Source organism: Mytilus galloprovincialis, chromosome 12, assembly GCF_965363235.1.
Source record: "Mytilus galloprovincialis chromosome 12, xbMytGall1.hap1.1, whole genome shotgun sequence".
In the NCBI taxonomy this organism is placed as follows: domain Eukaryota; kingdom Metazoa; phylum Mollusca; class Bivalvia; order Mytilida; family Mytilidae; genus Mytilus; species Mytilus galloprovincialis.
The window spans coordinates 14059846-14079698 of record NC_134849.1 but is presented as its reverse complement, the minus strand read 5'-3'; the positions used below and the strand labels follow the sequence as shown (position 1 = coordinate 14079698).

The window sequence follows — 19853 nt, the reverse complement described above, 5'->3', positions numbered from 1 at the left end:
CAAGACAAACAGAAACACAATAGTATACATGACACAACATAGAAAACTAAAGAATAAACAACACGAACCCCACCAAAAACTAGGGGTGATCTCAGGTGCTCCGGAAGGGTAAGCAGATCCTGCTCCACATGTGGCACCCGTCGTGTTGTTTATGTGATTACAAATCCGGTAAATAGTCTAATTCGGTAGGTCACATTCATGAAAGGGAAGGGGATTGTAGTTACGACGTAAGGAACATATCCGATATCATTTGTGAAACGGTTATTTCATAACGGTCAACCAACTCGTGATGGCGTCCGTAAAATTTAAAGGTTTACATTGTTTTGAGAAATAGTCGAAGAAACTTGAAAAAAAACGTGGCTTAAGGGTGGGGCTTTTCTACTGTTTTTATCGAGTATGAATGTTTTTTTTTTTATCTTTCTATAATATAAAACATATTGCACTAATTTGAAAGATTGGTATTTTATAACGTGGTTGGTAAATAAGTTCGTATTATGTTAATTATCGAATAGGGAAGTTATATAAAATAGCAGTAGGTTATCGATGTTCAAACCTAATAAATCGAGTTAGATAACAAACACAAATTGAATGAGGAGTCTTCAAAATAGAATGTGACTTCTCTTTTAATATAGTCCAGACTTAACTAATCGATCAGATCGGTAATCAAACACTAATCGATCATAGTTCATAAGTACTCGATTGATGACTTGAAGTCATCGATCAGTAATCGATCAAACTCTCTCAGGAGTTTGATCGATTAGTGATCGATTAGATTACTGATCGATTTAAGACCGATTACTGATGGATTAGTGATTGATTAATGACAGATTAGTGATTGTATTGTTATTGAGAAAACAATGATATTCCAAAAATAAGCCACCCACTTATGGAAGACATCAGTTGTGAAATAAAAATTCCATGGAAATATTTTCCCCATTGCCAAAATTTTCTGGAATTCCAGGATATACTCAGCAATACATGTTTATACAATATGCAGTCGTAACCAAGAGAAGCGTATCTAAAAGCTTAGTCCTAACATATTACTGATTAAAAACTACATTTTTACCCGTGTATATTAGTCCTAATAGCTATGACGTCTTGAAAGGCTATTGTACTTTTTTCTTTTACGCCTTTCATTGACGGAAGGCGTCAAAGTAAAATTTGAAATAGCCTTCCAATTATTATAATTATTTGGACTACTGTTTATATAATTATATGCGACGTACAACATTATTTCCATGAGATTTTGGATCCAGCACGTACCCAACCCTTCCCATATCATATTTTACTTATAAAAAACGTATATCTGTCATAAAAGCATATAAATGTTTTTGTATGAAAAAAGATAAACCTAAAGTACACATGTATTTAACAGATGAAAGATACATTGCCATTTCTTCTAAGCACATCAGAATTTCTTTTCAGGATACATTTGTAGTATTTATATTCCTACGGTTTCTGTTTTCTCTTTTTCTCTAATCTTTTATTCTAAGTTATCATTTTTGACTCGAAAACTAGCATATTTTAACACAAGACATAAAATCACAATCCAGTGATAGGAGATTGTTTCTTTGATTAGATCCTGCTCACAGGAAGTAAGCCGTCAACGATAATAATTCAGAGCTCTTCAAAATTGACGAAGAACATATATATAGAAAATTTTTTTTTTTAAATGTGTTCGTCAATCCATGTACAGAGATAGAAGGGAACTTCATCCAGTTCAACCAAAAAATCAATTCGAATTTCACAAACATCTTGGTGTTGTAACAAACAAAGATGTTTCAGCATATTGTTAACTACACTTATAACAAATAACAAATGGATCATGGCGGGCGGAAGTGTATTATTTGAAAACTTTTAATTTGTTATGGGGTTGACACGAAACACATAAACATACATATAAATTAGGTCTTAAAAATTAGTGCAGGAGATAAAAAGAAATGGGGGGGGGGGGGGGGATAAATGATTGGAAAGAGAAACCGTATTTTCTGTTTGTTCACGTTTTAAATTTAGTTAATATAACATCTTCCTCGGCTCATCTTTGTCTAAGCATATCATTGAGGGAAAGAAATTCAAAAGCAATTAAACTGTCAATTGTTCTTGAACAATTGAGAGGTCTTTCCTTTTTTTAATGTAAAATACATGTTCCAACAGACGTAGAATGTATTGAAAAGGTCAAGGTTAACCTTAAAAAGCTTGAAAACACACTAAAAATCCTTTAAATAAGGTTAAAAACACTAAATTCGCTATCTGGGACATGACCTTGACCTTTGACCTTTTGACCTTTGTCAAGGTCATTGGTCCCCAATGCCATTACTGAAGACCCCAAGGGTCTAGGACCTTTGGTTATATAGTAAAAGCTGATTTTGTCTTTTCAAAAAACCTAAAACAGGGGTTATGCCCCTTATAGAAAGGTCAAATCTCTTTGGTCAAAATGTAACAAAGTTGTGCCATAATGACCCAAACATTTTCCACCATTTAAAACTTCTGTAAGTATAATGGTTTCTGAGATTATCCCATAACAAGGTGTTAGGTCAAAGGTCAAGGTCAACATACAAATTTGACCTTGAGGTATTTTTTAAAGATACATGAAATGATGATGATTGGTGAAGATCCTATGTGTCTACGACTTACGGTTTCTGAGTTTTGGTGGCCAACCGACACCGGTTAATTTTCATAGGGGCATAACCCTACCAATGAGTCGTTGAATCTTTTCGATCCAAATGTATCGAAGAACCGGGGTCTGGTCCTGAACAAATTTCACCCTTCATTTTTTTTCTACCTATTACGGTTACGGTGTTGGAACGATAACAAGGTTTTTGGGTTTCGGAGGGATTACTCCGAACCGACAAAATATTTCGACTCACAGGGTGAGTTCCGGATAGGTATTGATGACACCGATACAAAGTGTGAACATGAAAGCGACACGTCTTACGGTTACGGAGGGAAATTTTGTCAAAGTTTGGCGGAACAAGAAGAATAATAATAATAATTAAACTGTCAATTGTTCTTGAACAATTGAGAGGTCTTTCCTTTTTTAATGTAAAATACATGTTCCAACAGACGTAGAATGTATTGAAAAGGTCAAGGTCAACCTTAAAAAGCTCGAAAACACACTAAAAATCCTTTAAATAAGGTTAAAAACACCAAATTCGCTATCTGGGACATGACCTTGACCTTTGACCTTTTGACCTTTGTCAAGGTCATTAGTCTCCAATGCCATTAATGAAGACCCCAAGGGTCTAGGACCTTTGGTTATATAGTTAAAGCTGATTTTGTCTTTTCAGAAACCTAAAACAGGGGTTATGCCCCTTATAGAAAGGTCAAATCTCTTTGGTCAAAATGTAACAAAGTTGCGCCACAATGACCCAAACATTTTCCACTATTTATAATTTCTGTAAGTATAATGGTTTCTGAGATTATCCCATAACAAGGTGTTAGGTCAAAGGTCAAGGTCAACATACAAATTTGACCTTGAGGTATTTTTCAAAGATACATGAATTGATGATGATTGGTGAAGATCCTAGGTGTCTACGACTTACGGTTTCTGAATTTTGGTGGCCAACCGACACCGGTTAATTTTCATAGGGGCATAACCCTACCAATGAGTCGTTGAATCTTTTCGATCCAAATGTAACGAAGAACCAGGGTCTGGTTCTGAACAAATTTCACCCTTTGTTTTTTTTCTACCTTTTACGGTTACGGTGTTGGAACGATAACAAGGTTTTTGGGTTTCGGAGGGATTACTCCGAACCGACAAAATATTTTGACTCACAGGGTGAGTTCCAGATAGGTATTCATGACACCGATACAAAGTGTGAACATGAAAGCGACACGTCTTACGGTTACGGAGGGAAATTTTGTCAAAGTTTGGCGGAACAAGAAGAATAATAATAATAATAATAATAATAATTAAACTGTCAATTGTTCTTGAACAATTGAGAGGTCTTTCCTTTTGTAATGTAAAATACATGTTCCAACAGACGTAGAATGTATTGAAAAGGTCAAGGTCAACCATAAAAAGCTCGAAAACACACTAAAAATCCTTTATATAAGGTTAAAAACACTAAATTCCCACTCTGGGACATGACCTTGACCTTTGACCTTTTGACCTTTGGCAAGGTCATTAGTCCCCAATGCCATTACTGAAGACCCTAAGGGTCTAGGACCTTTTGTTATATAGAAAAAGCTGATTTTGTGTTTTCAGAAACCTAAAACAGGCTTTATGCCCCTTAAAAAAAGGTCAAATCTCTTCGGTCAAAATGTAACAAAGTTGCGCGGTAATGACCCAAACATTTTCCACTATTTAAAACTTCTGTAAGTATAATGGTTGCTGAGATTAATCCATAACAAGGTGTAAGGTCAAAGGTCAAGGTCAACATACAAATTTGACCTTGAGATATTTTTCGAAGATACAAGAATTGATGATGAATGGTGAAGATCCTAGGTCTCTACGACTTACGGTTTCTGAGTTTTGGTGGTCCACCGACACCGGTTAATTTTCATAGGGGCATAACCCTACCAATGAGTCGTTGAATCTTTTCGATCCAAATGTAACGAAGAACCGGGGTCTGGTCCTGAACAAATTTCACCCTTTGTTTTTTTTCTACCTATTATGGTTACGGTGTTGGAACGATAACAAGGTTTTTTGGTTTCGGAGGAATTACTCCGAACCGACAAAATATTTCGACTAACAGAGTGAGTTCCAGATAGGTATTCATGACACCGATACAAAGTGTGAACATGAAAGCGACACGTCTTACGGTTTAGGCTGCTAACTTCGTCAAAGTTTGGCGGAAGAATAATAATAATAATTAAACTGTCAATTGTTCTTGAACAATTGAGAGGTCTTTCCTTTTGTAATGTGAAATACATGTTCAAATAGACGTAGAATGTATTGAAAAGCTTTAAAACACACTGAAAAACCTTTAAATAAGGTTAAAAACACCAAATTCGCTATATGGGACATGACCTTGACCTTTGACCTTTTGACCTTTGTCAAGGTCATTAGTCCCCAATGTCATTGCCGAAGACCCCATGGGTCTAGGACCTTTGGTTATATAGTAAAAGATGATTTTGTCTTTCCAGAAACCTAAAACAGGTGTTATGCCCCTTAAAAATCTCTTCGGTCAAAATATAACAAAGTTGTGCCGTAATGACCCAAACATTTTCCACTATTTAAAACTTCTGTAAGTATAATGGTTTCTGAGATTATCCCATAACAAGGTGTTAGGTCAAAGGTCAAGGTCAACATACAAATTTGACCTTGAGGTATTTTTCAAAGATACATAAATTGATGATGATTGGTGAAGATCCTAGGTGTCTACGACTTACGGTTTCTGAGTTTTGGTGGTCAACCGACACCGGTTAATTTTCATAGGGGCATAACCCTACCAATGAGTCGTTGAATCTTTTCGATCCAAATGTAACGAAGAACCAGGGTCTGGTCCTGAACAAATTTCACCCTTTGTTTTTTTTCTACCTATTACGGTTACGGTGTTGGAACGATAACAAGGTTTTTGGGTTTCGGAGGGATTACTCCGAACCGACAAAATATTTTGACTCACAGGGTGAGTTCCGGATAGGTATTCATGACACCGATACAAAGTGTGAACATGAAAGCGACACGTCTTACGGTTACGGAGGCTAACTTCGTCAAAGTTTGGCGGAACAAAAAGAATAATAATAATAATAATCAGAAGAAATACAGTAAGGTCTTTCCCTTTAGTAAAAGGAAAGACCTTAATAATCAGAAGAAATACAGTAAGGTCTTTCCCTTTAGTAAAAGGAAAGACCTTAATTAAACTGTCAATTGTTCTTGAACAATTGAGAGGTCTTTCCTTTTTTAATGTAAAATACATGTTCCAACAGACGTAGAATGTATTGAAAAGGTCAAGGTCAACCTTAAAAAGCTCGAAAAAACCCTAAAAATTCTTTAAATAAGGTTAAAAACACTAAATTCGCTATCTGGGACATGACCTTGACCTTTGACCTTTTGACCTTTGTCAAGGTCATTGGTCCCGAATGCCATTACTGAAGACCCCAAGGGTCTAGGACCTTTGGTTATATAGTAAAAGCTGATTTTGTCTTTTCAAAAACCTAAAACAGGGGTTATGCCCCTTATAGAAAGGTCAAATCTCTTTGGTCAAAATGTAACAAAGTTGCGCCATAATGACCCAAACATTTTCCACTATTTAAAACTTCTGTAAGTATAATGGTTTCTGAGATTATCCCATAACATGGTGTTAGGTCAAAGGTCAAGGTCAACATACAAATTTGACCTTGAGGTATTTTTTAAAGATACATGAAATGATGATGATTGGTGAAGATCCTATGTGTCTACGACTTACGGTTTCTGAGTTATGGTGGCCAACCGACACCGGTTAATTTTCATAGGGGCATAACCCTACCAATGAGTCGTTGAATCTTTTCGATCCAAATTTAACGAAGAACCGGGGTCTGGTCCTGAACAAATTTCACCCTTCATTTTTTTTCTACCTATTACGGTTACGGTGTTGGAACGATAACAAGGTTTTTGGGTTTCGGAGGGATTACTCCGAACCGACGAAATATTTCGACTCGCAGGGTGAGTTCCGGATAGGTATTCATGACACCAATACAAAGTGTGAACATGAAAGCGACACGTCTTACGGTTACGGAGGGAAATTTTGTCAAAGTTTGGCGGAACAAGAAGAATAATAATTAAAAACCAATTGTTCAGAGAACCATTGATGGTCTTTCCACCAGTTAAGACCTTTTTTATATTAAAATATTAAAATTTGGTTTAAAATGTCAATTTTAGCGCCAAATGACAGCTTATTGAACGCTTATTAAAAAAATATATGGTTTCTATAAAAAAAATATATCGAAAAGGGAGATAATCTTTTACTTCCGGTTTAAAAAGTTTACTTCCGGTATTGTTTGATAGTTTACTTGACACTGATTCCAAAAATATATGGTTCTATATACTTTTACATTGATTTAGTACAAAAAATAGCTACTTCCGGTTTACAAAAGGTCACTTCCGGTTGTGTTTTTTTAAGGTCACATTGCTTACAACTTAATGCAAAAAGTCCCATGGCTTTATCATGTGTACATATGAGGTAAAAGCAAAGGTCAAAATCTAGAACGTTTAATTAGCATATGACCTTGAGCTCAATTTCAAGGTTATAAACCAAGGACCTCAAATCAAAAGACTCTAGTCCTCTACTTTATATTGTTAATGAGTTATATTACCATACGTATGATATTAGATATAAAAATGGGGAAAACTCGCGTCAAATGTCTACGTACCCTTTCGACTAAAATTTACGTGTTACGACATGTCGTAACTAACAATTGTGTGAAAATATTTTGTCGATATCTTGTATGATTACTGAAAATAAGAGATAACAAGCCAAAATCAAAATTTTAATCATGACCTTGACCTTTGACCTTGACCTCATTTTCATTTTTTTGGACCATGGATCTCAAATCAAAAGACCCTAGGCCTCTACCACTTATGGTTTTCCAGTTAAAAATGCATATCACTTATATCAAATATAAAAGGGGAAATAACTCTCATATGGAGTCTCTGGATAACTTCGGTCAAAATGAATCAAATCATCCTGAGGATATAACGAGCAATTTGGTAAAATAAATTAGTCGGTTTCTTATACGGTTATGAAGATTAAGCGATAACAAGAAAAACAGTGTTCGGGGAGATAACTCTTACATGGATAAGATTTTGGTTACGCGGTGTCAGTTTCAAAAGCGTATTAATTGTTCGATATCATATACCATATATCTAAGCGACATCTTGCAAAACAAAAAAATTGCGAAGGAACAAAAAGTTGGCGGAAGAAAAAAAATAATAATAATAATCAGAAGAAAACCAATAGGTCTTTCCACGGAAAAGTGGAAAGACCTAATTAAACTGTCAATTGTTCTTGAACAATTGAGAGGTCTTTCCTTTTGTAATGTAAAATACATGTTCAAACAGACGTAAAATGTATTGAAAAGGTCAAAGTCAACCTTAAAAAGCTCGAAAAAACACTAAAAATCCTTTATATAAGGTTAAAAACACTAAATTCGCTATCTGGGACATGACCTTGACCTTTGACCTTTTGACCTTTGTCAAGGTCATGAGTCCCCAATGCCATTACTGAAAACCCCAAGGGTCTAGGACCTTTGGTTATATAGTAAAACCTGATTTTGTCTTTTCAGAAACCTAAAACAGGGGTTATGCCCCTTAAAAAAAGGTCAAATCTTTTTAATCAAAATGTAACAAAGTTGCGCCATAATGACCCAAACATTTTCCACTATTTAAAACTTCTGTAAGTATAATCGTTCCTGAGATTATCCCATAACAAGGTGTTAGGTCAAAGGTCAAGGTCAACATACAAATATGGCCTTGAGGTATTTTACAAAGATACATGAATTGATGATGATTGGTGAAGATCCTAGGTGTCTACGACTTACGGTTTCTGAGTTTTGGTGGTCAACCGACACCGGTTAATTTTCATAGGGGCATAACCCTACCAATGAGTCGTTGAATCTTTTCGATCCAAATGTAACGAAGAACCGGGGTCTGGTCCTGAACAAATTTCACCCTTTGTTTTTTTTCTACCTATTACGGTTACAGTGTTGGAACGATAACAAGGTTTTTGGGTTTCGGAGGGATTACTCCGAACCGACAAAATATTTCGACTAACAGGGTGAGTTCCAGATAGGTATTCATGACACCGATACAAAGTGTGAACGTGAAAGCGACACGTCTTACGGTTAACGCGGCTAAATTTGTCAAAGTTTGGCGGAAAAAGAATAATATTAATAATAATAATAATAATAATAAACAGAAGAAATACAGTAAGGTCTTTCCCTTTTGTAAAAGGAAAGACCTTAATAATAATCAGAAGAAATACAGTAAGGTCTTTCCTTATAGAAAAAGGAAAGACCTTAATAATAATAATAATAATAATCAGAAGAAATACAGTAAGGTCTTTCCCTTTAGTAAAAGGAAAGACCTTAATAATCAGAAGAAATACAGTAAGGTCTTTCCCTTTAGTAAAAGGAAAGACCTTAATTAAGGAATAACTTTAACAGAAATGATAAAAAATAATCTACAATTACATTGCAATTTTAGAATAAGTTTATCTATAAAAAAAGTTATTATTTAAAACTTACCAAAGTCGTATTACCCCCTTTCTTTACCATATAAGAAACTTTGTAGGAGCCGTTGATTGCGGAATATTGTTTGCATATTTCCATAACGGTTATGTGAATTGATGGCGTCATGTGTGAAAACAGTTATTGTACAATCAAATCGGAATATTCGATTTAATCTGCACGCTCGTGTGACCCTTTAACCCGAACTCCTACGTCGTTCGGGTTAATCATGGTCAACCAAGCTGTGCAGATTAAATCCATTACCGACTTGCTAGGTTAATTACTCCGTCTTACACACTTTTGTGCCTTATTGAACACAAGTTGGTCTTTACTTTATCTTCAAAAAGAGGGTTGTAGCAATATCAATCTAATTAAAATGTATATCTCTATTTTCGTTAGTCTCATACGAGCTAATAAAAACGAGCATGCGAGTTAATATAAATAATGATTTTAATTAGATCGAAACAACATAACCAGAAACCTTAGCTATAGCAGTAGCTTTTAAGTTTAATTGTCTTCTATTAAGTAGAAAGCCCATCATCAAGGTTTAGAAAAAAAGACCTAATTTCAGTTGTTTCTTTTTAAATCGCATTCGAAGGAAGTCGCAGAATGCGAGACATACAGCATATAATATGATGGTGGACGCGGAAAACTCGTAAACTATTTGTATATCTTCAAACATACGAGAAAGATGCATCGGATTACCATACTTTGTAAATAGAACCATTATGTTACAAAGTTCCCATCTGTCATATAATTATTTTCCTTGACCTCATTTTCATGGTTAAGTGTCCGACTTGTGATTTTGAATGTCCCGTTTGTATCCTTCGTATCTCTTTTATCATAGTTTCTAAGATAAGTATATTTGGTTACTAATATATAGTATCCTTGCAAGGTCTACAAACATGTCGATCATACATGGTTCACCTGACTTCGACCTCATGTAATGGACCAGTGAACAATCAACGGTTAAGTTTGAGTGGTCAAATGCTTATCTGATCAGGTACCATAGGTTGTGGGTCAAATATATTTGGTTTATTGGACGGTAGCAAAAGCATGTCTATTTGACCGAGTTCATCTGGCCTTTCTTCATTTGCATGTAACATTGATAATGTTAACTTTATGTAATACTTGTATAATATATAAATAAGGAAGAGGCAGAAGAAAGCAGTTGTATTCAGCTATAAGACTGGTCTTCAACAATGAGAAAAACCGATACCATATGATCGTCTATTAAAGGCCCAGATATAAATGTACACACTCCTTTTCGCTAAGAATTTTAACATAATTCAGTCAGTTAATAACACATGCTGTACCAGCGTTATCCTAGTTTTTACGGTAATGATGGTTATGATCATACGTTTCTCTGTCTATAAATTGATAACCGTCCTTTTATTAGCTTTCAGTAAGGGAACATTTTTTTCTTATTTCGAAAGGAGGGAGGGGAGGATTATTTAAAAAAGCATAACTTGGCCTGGTATGATCTGAAAATCAATGACTTTACACGGGTCCGGGTGAAAATGAACACGCTGTAACATGAAATGCAAGATATTTGAGGATGAAAATGAGTACAAAAGTGAAAACTACTTTTCGTGCAGCAATGCCGTGGAAAATAAAAGAAATCGTAGCAACAGCGATAAAAAATAGTAAATCCGGAAAACTTTTCCTCCTGCTATAGCTTGGCACATATCGAACTAACCAATTGTGAATTCAGCTTTGAAATTATTGCAGTTATTTCTTTTGGTGTATAATTCGTAGCAGGAACGGTGAAAAATGTTGTTGTCTGTCACACAGAGGGAGATTTAGGTTGAAAACATAACAAGACCATAACATATGCCATATTCCGGAGGAAGCTGGAGTGCCCAAACACAACCACTGACTTTCAATAGATTGACTGTCTAGATATAGAGTGATTACAGTAGAACTACTTAGAGCACTTGGCAACCGAGGCCACTAAAATAAAATCAAATCAAAAGTAATGAATTATGTTTTTATTTTATATTTATAAAACATAACAAATTATATATAGTTTTAGTTCTTGTTATATCAAAATAATAATATTGAATGCTTTTATAGTTCATAATCTATATCTGCATAACCCGTGTAAAAGTAAAATATGCACAATCATTGAAAATATTAAAAAAAAAAAAGATACACATCCTTGTAGTTGTTTATATCTCGTATTTTTCCCCCAAAAAAAATCTTATAATTGACAAATTTAAAATAAAATTTATTGTAAAACCCGATAAAGAAAAGCAAATGAAAAACTAATATGTACCTCTATGGTAATCAAATTGATTCCAGAACTGTATATATATCATTAAATCTACATTTTTTGTATATAAAAAAATGAAGATTTCACAGACTGAGGTAAAGTAGAACTAAGATAGTGATTAATTTCTCATCTCAAACAATATGTTCTTTGTTACAACAAATAAATGAAAAGTTTTTTCTCCAAAAATTGAAAAAATATATATTAAAACCAAAATCAAAAATGTCAGTATAAATAAATATAACAAGGCTTTTAAAATGTTGTACTAGCTTTCAGCATACACAATTTCTATTAAACTGTTTATAGTCGACCTGGAGGCTTCATACTTTGTATACAGATTTTTATAATTCATTGGTCAATTATAGTTGCTTTTCATTGTTTGGTTTGGTTCTTGTTTACTTTATGTTTGCAATGATTATAAAATTCTTTATTTAACTAAGGTAACACATTTAACAATTACCCGTACATGTTAATCTTCCATGAGGCCTTCAAAAACTATTAATACAAATAGAAAATGGACAAAAATACATACAAAATAAAATACATAATACAGTTAGATATAGCAGCTTAAATTGAATAAGTACATATGCATTCAGTAGAAGAAGAAAAAAAAATACATTAGTTTCGTGCATCTTTATTCTGTTCAGTTAGAAAATAGTTTGAACAGTTGGTCTTAAATGTATCTAAATTATCTATTTCTTTAATATTATTTGGTAAATTATTCCAGGTAATAAGACCAGAAAATTTAAATGTTCTTTTTAAAAAATCAGAATTAGGTCTTGGTACATGAAGAAGTCCTGATGTTGTCGACCTCAGACAATAATTATAAAGATCGGCACAAACAGTAAATTTAATAGATATATAATCAGGTGCTAGACCATTCATACACTTAAACATTAACACAGCTTGAACATAGTGTATCCTCTAAATATGTCATCTAAAGTTTGTGTATGCAATGATTGTACTCTGATCCGTTTTATTCAGGATTGCCTGATAATTTAAGTTTTACCTTATTACTCTAAGTAAAGAAAGGTCAAAATTTAATATTACATACTTAAAATTTCAATGCACCAACAGCCATCTAGGTGTAAAATTGATACAAAAATAGATAAATATTAAGAACAATTCATGAAAACTTGTACAGACAGACAAAGGTAAAACTTGTACAGACAGACAAAAGTAAAACTTGTACAGACAGACAAAGGTAAAACTGAATGCCCCCTCTGCTGAGAGATTGAAGTATACATCAATGAGACAATAACTACAATCTGGAAACTTTTAACAAAATTTCGGTCATTTGGAGATCACTAGATAGTCTGGATCCTTTTATTGAACTGTTGAATTTATAATGGATTCACAACATCAACAACAGTGTTGAAAGTTAATCTCATTTACTCCATGAATGTCTTTATTCTTTTTCTTAAAACATTCAAGAACGATTTATAAAATATAGCAGTTTGAATTTTTATTGATTTCAATGACTAAAAACTGTGAAACTTCTGAAAAATAAAATAAAAAAGGAAGTTTAGAATTTTAAGAAATTGATGCTCTTTAAGTTTGCATGTTAACACATTGTATACTATGATTTAGTGTCATTAATATTGGGTGAAAACGTTTGCACGCATTCATATTCCACAAAACAATGGTGTGATGCTTGAAAATATTTTTTTGATGGAATTAAATACAATTTTCAAAATTGTCATTAGTGAAAGCCTTTGCTTTAAAGTTATTAAATTTTGAGGTAATTTGTCATGGAATAATTTCTTTATACGGTCATACATATAAATATATATATATATCACCATATCAAACTCTTAAAACATCCTCTCCACTTGTTTATCCCCAAAAAATGCATTACAACACAGGCCCTTGTATAAACCATTTGAACAAAAAACTGTCTTTTTTAATAATATGCAAATTGTGTAAATAATCATAGCAAAAAAAACCTCTTCAAATTAGAAAACTCATAGGTAATTATATAAAGAAATTCACCACACTTGATAATATTTGACTTTTCCGCATTAAATAGATAAAACAAAACACAAGGAAATTCATAAATCTGAGTAACATATATATGCATAGAAAAATTAAAATTCTGAGACTCAACTATTTTACATTATTCAATGCATTCATCATGTAAATGAGTAACTGTCTTCAAAGTGAGAGGTTTAGCACTATAACACCAGGTTAAATCCACCATTTTCTACATTTGAAAATGCCTGTACAAAGTCAGGAATATGACAGTTCTTAACCATTCATTTTTTATATGTGTTTTGTCAATTGATTTTGCCATGTGATTATGGACTTTCCGATTAGATTTTCCTCTGAGTTCAGTATTTTTTGTGATTTTACTTTTTTCATACCTTTCTTAATCCTTTTTTATTTAAACGTATTAAAATCTCTGTAAAAAGGTTTATAGACCTTGTATTTTGATTTTTAAAATGTGTTTTAAGAATTTCATTTAAATACAGAACTTTACTAGTAAGTACATGTATAGGAATTAAACATAATGGTAATATTAAATAATCAAAGCGCTGTAAGCGCTGAAGGCAGTTAACCAAAAACCATGGCAACCGTAATTATGAAAACTGTGGCAATGTTGCCTCAACATTAAACATTCATATATAGTACATTCATGTTTATCTAATGATTTATTTATTAAGGCAAATAATTTATATGTTATCAAGGTTTCAAAAGCAATGCATATATCAATGTATATTTTTTATGGTGAGTCTGCAGTGGTACAAGTTCCCAATGATTGCAGTTGTTCTACTTGGTAGTTGACCTTGGTTTTATTTGACTGCTAGAAGTTCAATTTGACGTAGTATGAACATGTAATAGTATGAATGGACTGGTTTCCCTGGAAAGAAAACTGAGTGTGTGTTCTATAGTACAAAAGTTATGAGACACGAATCAGACAAATGTTCACTACAACAGGGATCAAAGATGAGGTCTGACTGACTTGCCCATAGTAAATGTAAATGATTTGTTATTTTGTCCCATACATATGAATATATATAATTTAGGGGTAGGGATCTCAACGGTTTTCAAGTTCTCAAACAGGTAGGGGTAGGCAGAGGATTAAGGTGGCAGGGGGCCCGCCCCCCCCCCCTTTTTGGGAAAAAAATTGGTTGCTTATATAGGTATTCACTGAAGCCACTGGGGGTAGGGTGACCCTAGGGACTTCCCCTACATTTCATTTTATTTGTTATATTGTCCCATACATGAATATATATGGTTTAGGGGAGGGGATCTCATTGGTTTCCAAGTTCTCAAACAGGAAGGGTAGGGTGACCCAAGGGACTCCCCCTATATTTCATTTAATTAGTTATATTGATCCATACATGAATATATATTGTTTTGGTGTGGGGATCTCGACCGTTTCCAAGTTCTCAAACAGGAGGGTTGGGATGACCACAGGGACTTCCCTTATATTTCATTTGATTTGTTATATTGTCCCATACATGAGTATATATGGTTTAGGGGTAAGGATCTTGACCATTTCCAAGTTCTCAAACACGAGCGTGAACAGTGACCTCAGGGACTCCCCCTATCTTTCATCTGATTTGTTATATTGTCCCATACATGAATATATATGGTTTAGGGATGGGGATCTCGACCATTTTTAAATTCTAAAACAGGAGGGGTGGGGTGACCCCTAGCGACTCTTCCTATATTTCATTTGATTTTTCATATTGTCACAAACATGAATATATATGGTTAAGGGGTGTGGATCTCGACCGTTTCCAAGTTCTCAAACAGGGAGGGTGGGGTAACTCCAGGGACTCCCCCTATATTTCATTTTTTATTTATTATATTGTCCTATACTTGAATATATGAAGGGGCGGATTTAGACGGGGGAGGGTTGCGGGCTTGCACCCCCCTTAAATTTGCAAAGCATGGGTTGTTTCTCAGCTTAATAAAGAAAATTCCGATAATTTTACCTCAATTTTTTTTAGCCTCGCTCTGCTCAGCAAAAATTTAAGTTTGCGCCCCTCCTAACCTAAAATCCTGGATCTGCCCCACATATGGTTTAGGGGTGGGGAGGTCGACCGTTTCCACAGTGGCGGATCCAGGTGGGGGGGGGGGTCCGGGGGTTGGAACCCCCCCTTTTTTTTTGCCGATCAATGCATTTGAATGGGAGCATATAGTTGGAACCCCCCCCTTTACTCTGGGTTGGGAACCCCCCCCCTTTTTAAAATGGCTGGATCCGCCATTGTTCCAAATTATCAAACAGGAGGGGGTAGAGTGGCCTAAAGAATGCCACCTATATATCATATGATTTACTTACATTAAGGTATATATAATATAGTTGCATTATTTGTGAAAATAAAGAATGAAACTTTCAGCTACCTTAATTGACCCTTCAAAATTGAGAAAAAACAAATAGCCCCTCGAAATTGCAGTAATATGTTTACACTTTAAAAGCATCTCACATGCATTATCATCATTTATCATTTATAAAGAAAATTTAGACTGTGACCATGAACATGTATATTGTTAGATATACTGTTCCCAGCTGTCACGTTGTATTGGATTTTTAAATTAAAATTTATCAAAAAGTAATTTTTAGTTTTTAAATAAAATATTTTTCTGCTTTTTCTTTCTTTTACATATATCTTTTGGTTTACAATACTAGTGTTTATATTCATTTACCATGCATAGATGTATTTTTTCACCTGCTTGGATTTATTTTGTAAATGATCGTCAAACCCGGAATTACCCTTATCCGCTTCCGGAATCGGATCCGATTTTGTAAAATTTTGTCTTCACGGCCGCCATTGTTATGTGTTTACAATGTTGTTTTTGTCAATCAGACACGATTTTACTCGAATTTATACAATATTTGTCGGCAATATTCTGTATAAAGCTAGCGGTTGAACAAAATAAACATCGCCGTCATGAATAATAATGATAAAACTAAGTTTTTAGCTCGTTTAATTGGAGATTTTGGTGAACATGGTGAAAAGGTTTGCAAAGTAATTTCTTATTTTCTTTCAAATGTAAGGCGACTACGTCGGGCGTAGCTAGAAACCAACTATCCTAGTCGAAATTCCGCTTGCAAAAGTGGAAGGTCTCGGACCACCGCTAATTTGCACACCTGCCTCCAAATTGAAAAGCTACGAAAATTTCTTTTTCTAATTTGAAATTGCCGCCAATAGCATGAACAGTTGAATTATATAATAGACTACTGACGTAGTTGTACTACGTATTGATGACAAACAATATTCCTACGACTTTTGTCATTTAGGAAATCTAAACTGCTTGTCTTAAGAAATTTTCGGCGATTAAATATTTCATATAATTGTTCTTTGACATCTTAGCTAAGAGCACAAGTCATAATGAACTACACAAGGATTTTTAATAAGCACTACTTCCTATGTGTAACTTTAAAACTTTTGGATAAATCGACGATCATTTAAGGTTTTTCTGGTCATTTTTTTTGTAATCCAGAATAAAAAGTATTAAAAAAGTGTTCAATTAGTTATATATAACATAGTAACAAGCTAGATAATAACAATGGCAAGTATTTCAGGATTTATTGGGTAGAACACAAATCTATGGTGCTCGCATAATGCAGCTTAACTGCATAAAAATTATGCTATATGAACTTATAACCAGATGCTCCGCAGGGCGCAGCTTTATACGACCGCAGAGGTTGAACCCTGAACGGTTGGGGCAAGTATGGACACAACATTCAAGCTGGATACAGCTCTAAATTTGGATTGTGATTAAATAGTTGACACAGCATAGGTTTCTGACACAGAATGAATGTGGTCTAATGAACTTAAAAAATTTTTTTTGCCTTTGAGCAATTCACTATGCTGTTGATAATTTATCCTCTCAAAAAATGTTTGAAAAAATTTTCTTTTTATTTATGAAATCTGAAATGAGAAAAATTTAACCCCCCTCCCCCCCCCCATTTTTTTTCACATCCCCCTTTCCCTTTTTCCAAAACTGATCTCAATTCAAATTTCTAATGGAGTTTGCAACAATAACTACTCATTTAAATACATCATAAAATATTAAAATGTAACAAAAGGTGCTTGTTATCACTGAATGGTAAAGATTGTTTTAATTTATCAGTTGGTAATAAAAGTGAATATACATTGTATATTGTATAAAACAATGATTTAAGTTGACTCAACTACTATTCTGGACAAAGAAAGATAACTCCAATCAATTGAAAATTTCTTGCTATTGCACAATATATATTGTGCAATAAGTTATTTCTGGCTATTGCGCAATACTGTGCAATTGAAAATATTTGCTATTGCACAATACTGTGCAATTGAAGATTTCTTGCTATTGCACAATACTGAACAATTGAAAATTTCTTGCTATTGCACAATACTGTACAATTGAAGATTTCTTGCTATTGCTGAATACTGTGCAATTGAAAATTTCTTGCTATTGCACAATACTTAATATAATAATTTTGGATCCTGATTTGACCAACTTGAAAACTGGGCCCATAAACAAAAATCTAAGTACATGTTTAGATTCAGCATATCAAAAAAGCCTAAGAATTCAATTTTTGTTAAAATCAAACTAAGTTTAATTTTGGACCCTTTGGACTTTAATGTAGACCAATTTGAAAGCGGGACCAAAAATTAAGAATCTACATACACAGTTAGATTTAGCATATCAAAGAACCCCAATTATTCAATTTTTGATGAAATCAAACAAAGTTCAATTGTGGACCCTTTGGGCCCCTTATTCCTTAACTGTCGGGACCAAAACTCCCAAAATCAAACCCAACCTTCCTTTTATGGTCATAAACCTTGTGTTTAAATTTCATAGATTTCTATTTACTTATACTTAAGTTATGGTGCGAAAACCAAGAATAATGCTTATTTGGGCCCCTTTTTGGCCCCCTAATTCCTAAACTGTTGGGACCTCAACTCCCAAAATCAATCCCAACCTTCCTTTTGTGGTCATAAACCTTGTGTTTAAATTTCACTGATTTCTATTCACTTAAACTAAAGTTATAGAGTGAAAACCAAGAAAATGCTTATTTGGGCCCTTTTTGGCCCCTAATTCCTAAACTGTTGGGACCAAAACTCCCAAAATCAATCCCAACCTTCCTTTAGTGGTCATAAACCTTGTGTCAAAATTTCATCGATTTCTATTCACTTTTACTAAAGTTAGAGTGCAAAAACTAAAAGTATTCGGTCAACGACGACGACGCAGACTACGACGCAAACGTGATAGCAATATACGACGAAAAATTAAAATTTTTGTGGTCGTATAAAAATGATATGTGTTCAATAGAAAATCTTTCTAAAACATGCACTGCATGTTAAGCAATTAAATAATGGTCCTTATTTAATTTCAATTAGGAATAAATCTGATATGATTAACATAAAAAATTATCTATAAATACTTGAATTGGATTGGTCAATTTTAATTTTTCTCTTGGTTAACATGTGATAAATCATGTTTCTGAAACTACTTTCATAACCTTTGACTTTTAATCAGTTTTAGAGTAAACCGCCCCTGTTTACACATCAATAACCTCTAGAAAAATTGTTTAATCCTATATTTAAAAAAAAAGCAAATGAGAAATATTTGTATATGCATTTCTGCTTAATTTAACATGACTATACAAAAAATATCAAGTAACACATCATCATGATTGTAGGTATTATAATATTCTTCACAAATACAACATTTATATCACAGTTTCATGTAAAAGAATTAATAAAATTACACTCTTTACTATTGTGTATACTTAAAACATGGCAAATCACCAGTCAATAAAACATGAGAGGGGATAGGACCTTTGAAAGGACTATGGGATCAGGTGTTTTTAAGCTTGTGATTTCAGGATTGACGGTCCGGTCCCTGTTGGAATCCAGGATTTCTTTTTTCGAATTTCAGGATGTCTGGATTAAATCTTTTTTTTAAATTCAGGACCTCTGAAATCCATGTTTTTTAAGCCCAGAATTTCTAAATCAGACCCCCCTCAAACATTTCTACAACAAAAATATAGATCAGTAAATGTTCCACCATAATATTCCACTGTAGGACAAAAATATACACAAATCTAGATTAAAGTGTACTTTTAAAGTACAATTATGGTGAATGAATATACATTAATTTCTGAATTTACAGTCATAATTAAAACTAGAGGCTCTCAAGAGCCTGTATCGCTCACCTGATTCTACTTGGGTTTTTGAAATCATATAAAACTAGAGGCTCTAAAGAGCCTGTGTCGCTCACCTTGGTCTATGTGAATATTAAACAATGGACACAGATGGATTCATGACAAAATTGTGTTTTGGTGATGGTGATGTGTTTGTAGATCTTACTTTACTAAACATTTTTGCTGCTTACAATTATCTCTATCTATAACAGTACTTTCTGTGGAAAATGTTATTGAAAATCTTCAAATTTTAAGAAAATTGTTAAAAATTGACTATGAAGGGCA

The 19853-nt window shown here is 33.7% G+C and overlaps 1 long non-coding RNA gene across 2 annotated transcripts in view; it reads right to left on the bottom strand.

Annotated features, from left to right (window-relative positions):
- LOC143055495 (uncharacterized) overlaps positions 1-9265 on the bottom strand; it is a 49881-nt gene extending 40616 nt beyond the window's left edge. For both annotated transcript variants that reach the window (XR_012972050.1, XR_012972051.1), the window contains exon 1: positions 9166-9265. This is a non-coding gene — a long non-coding RNA (uncharacterized LOC143055495). The remainder of the gene's footprint in view (positions 1-9165) is intronic.
- Positions 9266-19853: the final 10588 nt, after the last annotated feature.